The sequence below is a fragment of the Schistocerca serialis genome, chromosome 8 (assembly GCF_023864345.2).
Source record: "Schistocerca serialis cubense isolate TAMUIC-IGC-003099 chromosome 8, iqSchSeri2.2, whole genome shotgun sequence".
Taxonomy (NCBI): domain Eukaryota; kingdom Metazoa; phylum Arthropoda; class Insecta; order Orthoptera; family Acrididae; genus Schistocerca; species Schistocerca serialis.
This window is the reverse complement of record NC_064645.1, coordinates 626,733,137-626,746,850: the sequence shown is the minus strand read 5'-3', so window position 1 is coordinate 626,746,850 and position 13,714 is coordinate 626,733,137.

Here is a 13,714-nt window from a genome sequence, read left to right as displayed (position 1 = left end):
GCTCCAACCCTTCACGGAAAGAGAGGAAGAACATATTGTTACAAGTACTGAATTCTGGCTTAAGTCGAAGATAAATTCTGCAGAAAATTTTTACGAAGGTCCTTAACGGTTTTCAGAAATGTCGTTGATTGTGGCGTGTTTTTCACTGTTAATAATTTATCTTGTAGCGAAGTTGATGTAGTTAGTTCATCTCAGTTAGGATGGAACCTGTCAGTTATTGTCGGTGGTGGATACTTTGGCGTGGATACTTTGGCGGAAATATGTTTTCAGAGCCGGTGATAGGCATAAATCATCAACTGAAATTGTAGTAGACGCTGTCTCCGAAAATTAGTTTGAGCGGTTAGTTCAGAAACCAATTCGAAGTGTAAGTGGTAGCGGATACGTACTTCTCCCCTTAGCGACAAAGAATCCTGAGCAAATAAGGAGCATCAGGATAGATACAGGCATAAGTGATCATACGGTAGTTATAGCGGGACTGAATACAGTACCATCCGAGTCCACGATAAATAAAACAAAAATATATCTATTTAAAAATGCAGATCAGATTTTACTTAAAGATTTAATAAGAGACACTCTCCATCTCTTACTAACTAGCTAAGTAAGCTTAGTTCAGAGAAATAGTATCGACGGAAATTGAGAGATTTATACCAAATGAACTAATAAGAGACGGAACCAATCCCACGTGATACACAAAACAGGTCAGAACAATGTTGCAGAAGCAACGAGAAAAGCACGCCCAATTTAAAATAATACTAATTCACAAACGTAGGCGAAGCCTTACAGAGGCTTCGACTTCGATGTGAGATGCTTTTAAGATTTTTCAGAACAAAACTCTGTCGCGAAATCTGGCACAAAATCCAAAGAGATTCTGGTCGTATGTCAAGTACACCAGCTGCAGGACGCTATCAATACCTTCATTGTGTGATAGCAATGGTAATGTCACCAATGACAGTGCCGCTACAGCGGCGTTTCTAAACACCATTTTCGACAGTCCTTCACCCAAAAAAGGCGAAGGAAAGATTCCAGAATTCGAATCAAGAACGAATGCCGACATACGTCCTATAGATGTCGTTCCTCGGTGTAGCGAAGCAATATAATTATTTGATAACGGCAGGTCTCGCGGTCCAGAAAGTACACCAGTTAGGTCCCTTTCAGAGGATGCTGATATAATAACTCCTTACTTTGCAATCATCCACAACCGCTCGCTAGACAAATGATCCGTACCCCAAGACTGGAAAGTTGCCCAGTTCGCACCGTTACTCAAGAAGCAAAATAGGAGTAATCCGTAGAAATACAGTCCCTTATCAATGACGTCAGTATACAATAGGATTTTGGATCATACGGGATGTTTATGATTAAACTTTAGCCACTTCAGCCATTGTAGATGGAAAAATCATTTACTGCAAGCGTACTCATCTTTACAGGAATGAGTTCAGACTCTGCATACAAGATTTGAGCTGTTAGTAGTGTTAGTTGCCGTTAGAGGTACGGCGGCGTATGGTGGAAACACAAACATCAGTGCGATTTACACTCAACATGGATCCGGACAAGGTTAGCAGAGCTTTACTTGTAAATCTACGATAGTGCTGCTGCTCTTCGCGTTTTTTACGAATTCCTCTACTGTGCAAGTGAGTTGCGTTTGCAACCTATGTCCTCAATTATGTGGTGGATATAATCCCCGCTCTGTCTTCATCTACAGTTTTTACACTCCACAGATCCCTCTACAACATCGAAATAATTCTTTGATGTCTTACCGTCCTCTCGCTTCTTCTTATCAGTGTTTTCCATGTATACTCTCCCTCGCAGCTTCTGCGGAGAACCACCTGTTTCCTAACCTCATCAGTCCACCTAACTTTCAACATACTTCTGTAAGACCACATCTCAAGTTCTTCGATTCTTCCGGTTCTCTCACTCACACTGTTCACTACCGTGTAGTGGTGTGATCCAAACATTCAATCGCGAAAGTGTCCTCCTCAAATAAGGCCTATGTTTGATACTAGTAGACTTCTCTTGTCCAAGAATGCTCTTTTTGCTAGTGCTACTCTGGATTGTATATCCTATTTGTTCCGTCCGTCATGGGTTATTTTTCTGCGTATATAGCAGAATTCCCTAACCTCATCTACTTATGATCACCAATCCTGATATTGAGCTTCTCCCTGTTCTCATTTCTGATATTTCTCATTGCTTTTGTTTTCCCTCTGTTTACTCTCCGTCCATATTCTGTACTCATTAAACTGTTCATTCCATTCAGCATTTCCTGTCATGCTTTTTCGATTTGACTGAGGATAACGATGTCATTAGCGAATTTTAATTCCGATCCTGAAACTTTCTTTTCTTTCCCTCATTGCTTCTTCAAAGACGGAACAATACGTATCTCTCTTGCACCCTTCTTAACCCAATTACTACGTTCTTTATGTTCCATTTTTATTTTTCCCTCCTGATTCTTATGCATGTTGCTTATCACCTGTCTATCCCTGTAGCTTGTCCCTATATTTCTCAGAATTTCGAACATCTTGCACCATTTGACATTATCGAATGCTTTTTCAAGATCGACAAATGCTATGTACGCGTCAGGAATTTTCTTTAGTATTGCGTCCATTATCAACTGCAAAACAAGAAGTGCTTCTCTGGTGCCTTTACCTTTCCTAAAGTGAAACTGATCGTCATCTAACTCATCCTATTCTTTTCTATTCTTCTGTATATTACTCTTGTCGGAAAATTGGATGCACGGGCAGTTAAGCTGATCGTGCGATAATTCTCGCACTTGGCAACTCTTGCACTCTGCGGAACTGTGTGCATTATGTTTTTCCGAAAGTCAGATGGTATATCGCCAGACTCGTCTATTCTATGCGCCAGGTGCTGCTTCCCCTAGTGATTTTAAAAATTCTGGGAATGTTATTTATCCCTTCTGCCTTGTTTGATCTTATGTCTTTCAAAGCTCTTTCAAATTATGGTTCTAATAGAGGATCCGTAGAAATGTTGGATCACGTGAGGCAATACTAACCTTACGACTTATCTTAGAAGCACTTGTAGACTTAGAGAAAGCTTTTGACAATGTTAACTGGAATACTCTCTTTCAAATTCTGAAGGTGGCAGGGGTAAAATACAGGGAGCGAAAGGCTATTTACAATTTGTACAGAAATCAGATGGCAGTTATAAGAGTCGAGGGGCATGAAAGGGAAGCAGTGGTTGGGAAAGGAGTGTGACAGGGTTGTAGCCTCTCCCCGATGTTATTCAATCTGTATATTGAGCAAGCAGTAAAGGAAACAAAAGAAAAATTCGGAGTAGGTATTAAAATTCATGGAGAAGAAGTAAAAACTTTGAGGTTCGCCGATGACATTGTAATTCTGTCAGAGACAGCAAAGGACTTGGAAGAGCAGTTGAACGGAATGGACAGTGTCTTGAAAGGAGGATATAAGATGACCATCAACAAGAGCAAAACGAGGATAATGGAATGTAGTCAAATTAAATCGGGTGATGCTGAGGGAATTAGATTAGGAAATGAGACACTTAAAGTGGTAAAGGAGTTTTGCTATTTAGGGAGTAAAATAACTGATGATGGTCGAAGTAGAGAGGATATAAAATGTAGACTGGCAATGGCAAGGAAATCGTTTCTGAAGAAGAGAAATTTGTTAACATCGGGTATAGATTTAAGTGTCAGGAAGTCGTTTCTGAAAGTATTTGTATGGAGTGTAGCCATGTATTTAAGTGAAACATGGACGATAACTAGTTTGGACAAGAAGAGAATAGAAGCTTTCGAAATGTGGTGCTACAGAAGAATGCTGAAGATAAGGTGGGTAGATCACGTAACTAATGAGGAGGTATTGAATAGGATTGGGGAGAAGAGAAGTTTGTGGCACAACTTGACTAGAAGAAGGGATCGGTTGGTAGGACAAGTTCTGAGGCATCAAGGGATCACCAATTTAGTATTGGAGGGCAGCGTGGAGGGTAAAAATCGTAGAGGGAGACCGAGAGATGAATACACTAAACAGATTCAGAAGGATGTAGGTTGCAGTAGGTACTGGGAGATGAAGAAGCTTGCACAGGATAGAGTAGCATGGAGAGCTGCATCAAACCAGTCTCAGGACCGAAGACCACAACAACAACAAGAGGATCCCCAATTTCTTCATTATCGTCTCGTGTTTCCGCATCAGACAAGTCTTCCACCTCATAGAGACCTTTAATGTACTCTTTCCACTTATCAGCTCTCTCCTCTACATTTAAAAATGGAATTATCATCGGAGACTTGCTTTTAATTTGACCGGAGATTGTTTTAACCTGTCTATATGCTGAATCATTTCCTTTTCGTTCACATTTTTAATGCGGTAGTTCGCCTTAGCTTCCCTGCAATTCCTATTTATTCATTCCTAAGCGATTAATGTTTTTTGTATTCTTTAAGTTCACTGAGCACTTTATCACTTCTTGTTTTCAACCATCTGCTGAAGAATCTCTTCCGCTACCCTTGGTTTCTTCCTAGTTGTCTTCTTTGCACCTATGTTTCTTTCCTGCTTCTGTGACTGCCGTTATTAGCGACGACCATTCCTCTTCAACTGAACTCTCGACTGAACTATTCCTTGTCACAGTATTTCTAGCTTTGTAGAACTTCATGAAGTGTATATCACCATGGCACTTCCGTACATCAGTTCTTTGCGTATTCATTCTTCCTGACTAGTCTCACCACTAAATTGTAATCTGAGTCTGTATCTGCTCCTGGGTATGGCTTAAATCCAATATCTGATTTCGGAATCTCTGTCTGACCAAGATGTAGTCTGACTGAAATCTTGCCTTTTCTCCCGGCCTTTTCCAAGTACACCACGTTCTTTTCTGACTAGTGAACAGAGTATTCCCAATGACTAGATGAAATTTATTGCAGAAGTCAAGTATTCCTTTTCCCCTCTTGTTCCTACTACAAAGCCATACTGTCCCGCAATATGTTACTTCTACTCCTTGCCCTAAAACCCCCTACAACATCAATCCAGCCCCAATGACTTTTAGATTTTCATCTCCCATTACGTACAGAATTATCCGTTCATTATCGTCATATACTTTCTCTATACGATGGCATGTATACGTGAACTATCGTTGTCTTTGTCGGATTGCTGTCAGTTCTGATGAGAACAACCCTATGACTGAATTGCTGATATTACCGTATACTAATCAGACCATTTCACTTTACTTACCCCTGCTATATCTTTATTGAACCTTAACATTTCCATTCTCAGATTTCCTAGCTTCCCTACCACTTTCAAACTTCTGACATTTCACGCCCTGAGTCATAGAACGTTATGCTTTCGTGGGTCGTTCAATCTTTCTCTCGTGGTTACCTCCCCCTTGGCAGTCCTCTCCCTGAAATTAGAACTGTAACTACGCTGGAATCTTTTGTCAGTGCAAAATTCACTATGATACTTGCACAGTGCCTTGTTGACATCTTGGGTCCAAGGCTTCGTGGGATCTGCGCCACACTCGAGCCTTACCATCGGCTCTTACCAAATGAAAGCTCGACTAATACGATCAGACCACGGTTCCCCAACTTGTCTAGCGTTCAACCGACATTATCACGAGCCCAGGAGGAGTGCAAAGGCACTCGCGTCGGTCGTATGTTTCCGTAGCCCACTATCGCCAAATTTCGCCGCACTACCATAACGAACACTTTAGTCGTACGTCCCACATTGATTTATATAGTTATTTCACGCAGTGTTGTTGGTCTGTTGGCAATGACAACTGTACGCAAACGCTGTTGCACGGGGGTCGTTAAGAGCAGACTCTCGGCCAGTGCATTGTCCACAGTGAGAGATAACGCCTGAAATTTAGTATGCTCGGCACACTCTTGACACTGTGGATATCGGTACATTGAATTCCCTTACGATTTCCGAAACGGAATATCCCATGCATATAGCTCCAACTACGAAGCCACGTTCTGAGTCTGTTAATTACCGTCATGCGGACACAATCACGTCGGAAATCTTTTTACATCAATGTCTGAGCGCAAATGACAGCTCACCCAAGGCACCGCCCGTTTACATCCTGTGTACCCGAGGCTACAGTTCAAATGGTTCAAATGGCTCTGAGCACTATGGGACTTAACATCTGTGGTCATCAGTCCCCTAGAACTTAGAACTACTTAAACCTAACTAACCTAAGGACTTCACACACATCCATGCCCGAGGCAGGATTCGGACCTGCGACCGTAGCAGTCGCGCGGTTCCGGACTGAGCGCCTAGAACCGCTGAGGCTACAGTCACTTGTGTCTGTCGCTGTCCCATGTTTATTGTCACCTTAGTGTGTCTTCACACTGCTGTACTGTATATTGATTTTCTTGCGAAGTTGTGTGTGATATTAGTGTGTCGCAAATTACCCATGTGGATGGAAGTAATTTTCTGTCCTGGAAACATAGTAATATTAGTTTGCGCAGGTGCAATCTAAGACAAAAATAAAATTGTGACACACCACGAAAGAATCATTCGAATTGGATCGAAATTTGTGTATTTTACGTAGAGGAACAGACAAACAAACGATTACAGTTTCAGAAAAACTGTATGATTTATTCAAGAGAAATAGCTTCACCAAGCTGAGTATCTCAGTGACGCGTTGATCCATCTCGGGCCACTACGCAAACAGTTACTCATTTTGTCTCCGTGCTTTCCAAGCCGGACCTTGTCCAGCAAGTTTGCCGGATCATTCAACAACTGAGAAAGTTTGGAGCATTATGGGAAGGGCCCTCCAACTATCTCGGGATTGTGACAATCTAACATGCCAGTTGTACACATTTTGGCAGGATATCCGTCAAGATTGCCTTCAACAACTCATCAATCAATACCAAGCCTAATGATGGCTTGCATATTGCTCAGAGGTACACCAACGATTTATCGATTTCTTCAGTTTCTGAAGTTCTTTCTCTTGAATGGATCATTCGATGCTTCTGAGATTGTAATCATTTGTTTGTCTGTTCATGTAAATCACAGCTGTTTAATTCCGACCCATTCAGATAATTCTTTCGTGGTTCGTCTTTTTTTGTTTTAGACTGTACATCAACGAACGATATTATGCGACAAATGGAGTTATTCTGTAGCTGCTATTTCTGAAAACATAAGAAGTACTGCTGGATAATACACTCTGCATTATAGAACAATTTTTCTGAAATACTGTTTAAGTCACTGAAGAAGTTAGATACGAGAGCACCATCATCATTATATATTTTAATAACAAGACACGGGTTCGAAAACAGCACCTCAGCTAAGCGACCGACGCCATAGCATACACTCACAACATCGGTACGTATCAGACGTTTACACACATCAATAGCAACAGATTCACCTCGAAAAGACTTTTCGAAACGGTTCAAATTATATAGCGTAGTTTTCCAACCAAATGGGTACAAACATTGCAAAGAAATTAATCTCGGAGCGTATGGCTGTTGCACCGAATATGCTACAACTAATGAATGTATTGCCTTACAAAATTGATTTGTAATTGACATTCACTAATATTCCCTGGGCGCTCCATAGCCCAGCCCGCATCATAGAGCAATGCGATGCTTATTTCTGCATTTACAGCATTATAAGCTTAACATTTCTGTGCTGTGGGCTGCCTGCTATCCGACCTGCTTAATATGTGACCTGTGACCTTTCTACGTTCAAGGAGGTTACGATGGTTGTTTGCCTCGGACGTTATGTCCACGTTTGTTGTGAAAGCTACAGAGGATCCACAGAAATTCTCGCTTATCTCATTAGAGTTTGTTTCTTTGTTTTGCTGTCGATTCTGCACCGTGGCGTGTACCCCTGTCATCGTGAATGGCTGAAGGCCACACACTTACCCACATGAGCACATAACTGATTATTGCTTCCTTATAGACACACCTACCAGTATTCTGTTGTCCCCATGACTGATCTCCTTTGAACTCTTCCGTCACGAGAGTTATTTTGCAATTGGAACGTTTACTTGTGTCGGATGCAGGGTCATATATTGGCGTGGGTTTTGTTGCTTTAGTAGTAGATTGTATTATACTAGGCACGGCCTTCACTTCAGTGTTTACGCTTCTCAGAGCAGTACTTCTTTTTGCCCAGAGAGGACAGAGTGGAAACAAGTTTTAACAGAGCTCAGTATTGAAATAAATTTTCAAACAGAGCCATTGATAATGTATTTACGGAAAGGGCTAATGAACAAATTTATGACACGAAACTAACAGTCAATGACCTCTTACACCATGAGATTTTACATCCTTTTGTTAAGTTTTAACGCTCATCAGGTTGCAAAATCAAGTAAATCGGAGTCTAATGAGACAGTCAGTAAGCTAAAAATTGATTAGTTTAGGAAAATTCTCAATGACATGAAGTGATGTATACAGTGCTCACAGCTTGAATTATTTAAAAGCTGCTTTCCCCCAGCGGTAACCCAAATTATACCAGAGTCTACGAAGAAGTCATGAATTATTCATAGAATAAATGCAGTTTGTAAGACAAAAAGGAAACTCTCAGGAATTACTCTGATGTTATAACGGATCTACACTTCCGGTTAATTAGGATTTTTGAATGAGACGTGCACCTAATATGCCCCATTGTTTGGGAAAGGCATCTATTCCGAAGAATAATGAATATCCACATAAGTGCAGATACAGTTATACCTAAATCGTTATCGCGTGACTACTTTGCACGATAATGATCGAGAGAAATTTTGACAAAAAAAGGAAGAAGTAAGAAATGGTTAGTGATATTTGGAAAAAATAAACTGGATCTGCTATAATTTTAGTTTACAAATTGCTTAAGAATGATCGTCAACTCACTACGTGAACAAAAATAACTCTATGATTATTTATTGTTTGCACCTGTGATTACGAACTAATCACTGAACTGTAGTCACGCGTGAACGGAACCAAAAGCATTGACTCGAGCTTATATGCAAGAATACAGTTAATACCGAAACTTAATTCGAAAACCAGCAAAATAATTTGTACTGAACAAATGCACGTAAAAGTGAATTGTTTGCACAACAGTTCGCTTAATGAATAGCTTTGCATTACTCACTATATTGCTAAACTATTACTGGTCTTACAAAATATTGATTTCAGAAATGCAAATGTTCATGAGTAATTGTTTTCTGTTATAGTAAGCTTTATCTGGAAAGTTCGTAATGTTGCATTTAGAGAAGAATAAGCAATTTTACATTACAGTGTTGGGTAATTTACAGATGTGAGCAGAATTTGCAGTTCACACAAAAAACATGAAATGCGTTACTCTGAAGTAATATTTTGTCAACATTCATTTAAATTATGTTTTTACTCTTTCACTGTTAGTCATTTTTCTTTAACTTGTTGTTCTACCAAGCAACAAAGTTTACTGCTTTTAAATAGCAGTTCTGGATAGTACTCAGTTTTGTAACTTGCATTTCTATATCTTAGTTACCGAAATCAAATAAGCTGATCACTTTCAACATTTTACTAGTCTTTCACTGGTGTTATTCTCAGAGACAATAATGGTAATAGGATAAGACCCTGACGCATAACAAGTTTGGACCCACAATATTCTCCTTGAATATCGGTCCCTTTTGATGACATTGATGACAGTGTACTGTGCCCATTTACAGCCACATAATATGCGTGGCCTTATATTAAAAGTCTTGCAGTTTATTCCTTACATTCCCGCGTACTGCGTCTGCACCTGACCACTTGTCGCCAGCAACTCTCTCCAGAGGCTACTGCCCGATTCCGCGCTTACGGGCCCAGCGAGAGTAGTCCTTGCTTCAAAATTGTTCCTGGGCTCTATACAATAGCGAACTTCCCAGATTATGCCAGCGTTACTACTACATTGTAATTACGTCATTTGAGTTAATTCTTCAATGTTTCATTATATGACAACATTAATAAAATAATATCAGATAAATAAGAGAGAAATTACACCACAATTATATTAAAGTTACAGAATTTATTATGCGAAAACATTATTAGGCACTTTGCCGTTGTGTTTCAATGTGTAACACCTATTTTTGACTTATTTTCTATCTGTTTCGATATTTCTACGTCAGTTTGTAGTGTTGCTTATACAGAATGTTGTATCTGTCTTGGAAATTCTTTCACTATGTATACATATTTCAGTTATGTGAATTTTTTGAACGATGATGTTTAAAATGTACCTGAGGATTTAAATAATTACTAAAATGATACTGATAATGACTTGGTGCATAGTTAGGGAACGTTGGGTTGAATGGAAAAGATGTGGGGAAGGAGGTAGCCGGGAGGAGTGGGAAAAGTGTGGTGGCGCGCAAGTGACAATTTGTCCTTTGTGATGGGTAAGGAGTCTGCGCTGAGCAGTGCTGTGGTTAACATCTCGCTAGCAGTAGCGGATCGTTGTGGCTCATATTCCTGGAGTTTTGACGCCAGAAGAGCTTAAGGGCAATATTTATGGGCCTCAGATGCCGAAGTTGATGATACTCTTGTCATGCCATCGTTTTCGGCCCTACAAAAATATAATTCCAGCGCCAAGAAGATCTGTAACAGAGCGAGGGCCACAGTACTGCTATGACTGTATCACTGCCATGTTAACACCACTGCAAATTACGCCACCAGTACCACCAGCCTTCCACAAAATTTTTTATATATGCCACTCTGTAACCGGACCACGTATTTGCGAAATTTGGTTCATTTTAATAATAATCGTGGTGTTACTTAAAACCTTATCTTGCAATCGTGATTATCCCAAATCACAAACTTGGACAGGAATTTTATCTTATCGAATTTAAGTTCGAGTGTATTAATGTATTATGGAAAGACTTATTCGGCAGCTGTAAAAATAGTTGAGATTGTTTTGTAATGTGTGGAGTTATAGTGTTGAAAATTTAGTTTCACAGTTTGAGGAATACTTAACTTCCAGTGCATTTTTAAAGCAATCTGCAGCCATTTCCTTAAAAAATTTGCCATACTTGGAGAGTTGCCTAAAAATAATAAAGTGGATCTGAAGTGAAATAGATTATTAATTGTTGCATTTATGCAGTTTGATGAAAATTACAAAGTTTTATCAGTGTTTATTTCACGAGAAAGTGTTTAATATTGTGTTGGTATCTGCACAGCCAACTACATTTTGAGTAGGTTAAAAGACTGCTTATCAAAGCACATTTGTTATTTAAAGAGTTAGAGTTTGTTATGCTTTACTTAATTAATAATTATTGGCCAGAATACCTACCATTTCTCATATTTGCTTGTGTAGTTTTGGTAATGAGAGTGGTTCTTCAATCCATGAAAGTTTAAGGGCCCTCATGTATTAGGCCAGTTAGTTAATGAAGCAAAGCGAATGCTCCTTCAGGGCCAGTAATTAGACCTACATTCTGTTTAATTGCTTCAAACGCAGTTTAAGAAAGAAATATTTACTGTGGTGGATATTCTAATACAACTTGGTTAATGCACAGGCATAGAGACCCTGTACTAAGCAATGATGTTATAAAATATGAGTGTTAACAGACCCACTGATTTAAATCAGTGTCACTTCATGCTCTTTCTTGTTTAGTATTGCTACCAGTTTCACGTGTGTTGGTGGTTGTTTCTATAAACTGCTGCATCCAGTTCATTTAAGGTACGTTAAAAAATGTCTCTAAGCACTATGGGACTTAACATCTGAGGTCATCAGTCCCATAGACTTAGAACTACTTAAACCTAACTAACCTAAGCACATCACACACATCCATGCCCGAGGCAGGATTCCAACCTGCGACCGTAGCAGCAGCGCGGTTCCGGACTAAAGCGCCTAGAACCGCTCGGCCACAGAGGCTGGCATTTAAGGTACGTGTTGTTGAGAGGCATATGTTCCTGTTTGCTATCTCATTGGCCATTTGTGTGTTTGAATTCCAAGTTAGTAGTAGATTTATCTGCAAAGTTAGATTACTGTGCTGTAGTGAGAACAGGTCTAGAGAAAGAGTTTACTGTGTGTGTCAAGGAAAGTTGGGTTAGCCTTAGCACTGCTTTCTGCTTTATTATATTGCTTAACACAAGAATGCCTAACTAGGCTGGCGACCGATATTAATATGTAATGTTAAAACTTGCTTTTGTGCTGGGAGAACGTCTGTTTCTGACCCGTTGATTTACTGTTGATTATACTCCGCTGGAGTGTTTCGGAAACGAATCCCAGTTTGATTGTTCTGTTCCCATTAGGTTATTCCACGGTCGCAACTTCCAAAAATTTCCTCGCAGAGGCTTAACGTTAGCATCGATTGTCGCCTAAAGGTGGTCAGTGTTACCATTACAAGTGTCGATACCATAACTCACTACAGAACATTCACATCGTGACAGGAATTGTAGTAAGAGAGGGCGTACAGACAGCACTACAAAGATTAGAAAGTTGGGCGAAGGAAAATGGTAAGTAAGTAATCTGTTTACTGTTTCAAAAGTGATCACCATCACTGTTAACACACATATCTCACTCTGAGACAAGAAGGTCAGTGCCTTCAAGGGAAAATTTAAGTTGTTACCTATGGAACAGTGATTATATCCAGATGCGCACCTCGTCATCCGAAGCAAATCGATGGCCACGAATACCTCCCTTCAGGGTTCAAAAAATACAATCGGGACTATATGGAGGATCTTTAAGCGCTTCCCATCAAAAATTCTTCATCGTAGTCTTCAACCTTGGCCTCATTTGAGCCGAAAATGCCGAAAGAGAGGTAAAAATCAAAGTGGTGTTCATGAAAATGATACAAACAGTACGTAAATCAACGCAGTTCCGCCTTACATATGAACCCATGAGAAAGATCTACTTCATAGGATATCACCACAGGACTGTATCATAATGATAAACCCATGCTGGGTGACAGCTGAACCAGAGAATGCAGGAACCAGAGGCACGTAACAACGAGACTGATGAGACATGAGTTTCATCACGCATACACCTCAGCAACAAATTGCACAAAGCGAATGAGGTGTGTAAAGGTATATTATGTGGACAAGTGTGTAAACATGCCATATGATAAGGTGTACGAAGAGAACACAAAATATAATAAACTACAGCGAAGACTAAAATAAGTGAAGGCTTGTACAAAATAGTACTGTATATCAATGCCCCATCAGAACACACTTTTCTCATTGATAATAAAGCAACAACAGTTCAAAGTAGAAGAAATGCTCATGTTTTACCATCAAAAAATTTGATGACATTCGGAAATAATAAGTAGGTTTTAACAATAGGACTCTAAACGATGCAGTCACTGCATGTTGATGTGCTACGGATAGTACGGAAATTTCCGTTTTCCAGGTACATCATACCCGTTTTACTAGGTTAACTGAGGGTTTAGAAATTTCACATTTCAGAAATCTGCGAATTGGTTGTCTTAGCTGCTGTGGAAGGTTTGAGTTGACAAGCAACTTCATGATATTCATCATGACATAGATTAGTGAGAGAGATCATCTTCTGGAACGGTAGTTGCTAGGGTATATTGTGCAATTCTCATCTAGTGCACGTCTCGTGCTTTTATAGTACTCTTTTACCTCAGGCTTAGTTGAAAATATTTTTTATCTATAGTTGCAATATGCTCGTATTGCCTACTGCGTTATCAGTTATACGCTCATTGAAACAGCATTATGCGTTGAGGAGACCAATATAATAACGTTCTTAGGTTTGGGTTCAAAGATACTAAGGTAGTATTTTCTCCCAAACCACATAACGAAGAGCTAAATTTTACGATCAGGAACTCCTTTCAAATCCCTATTTCGTTCTTTTTCCTTAAAGTTCCAACACAT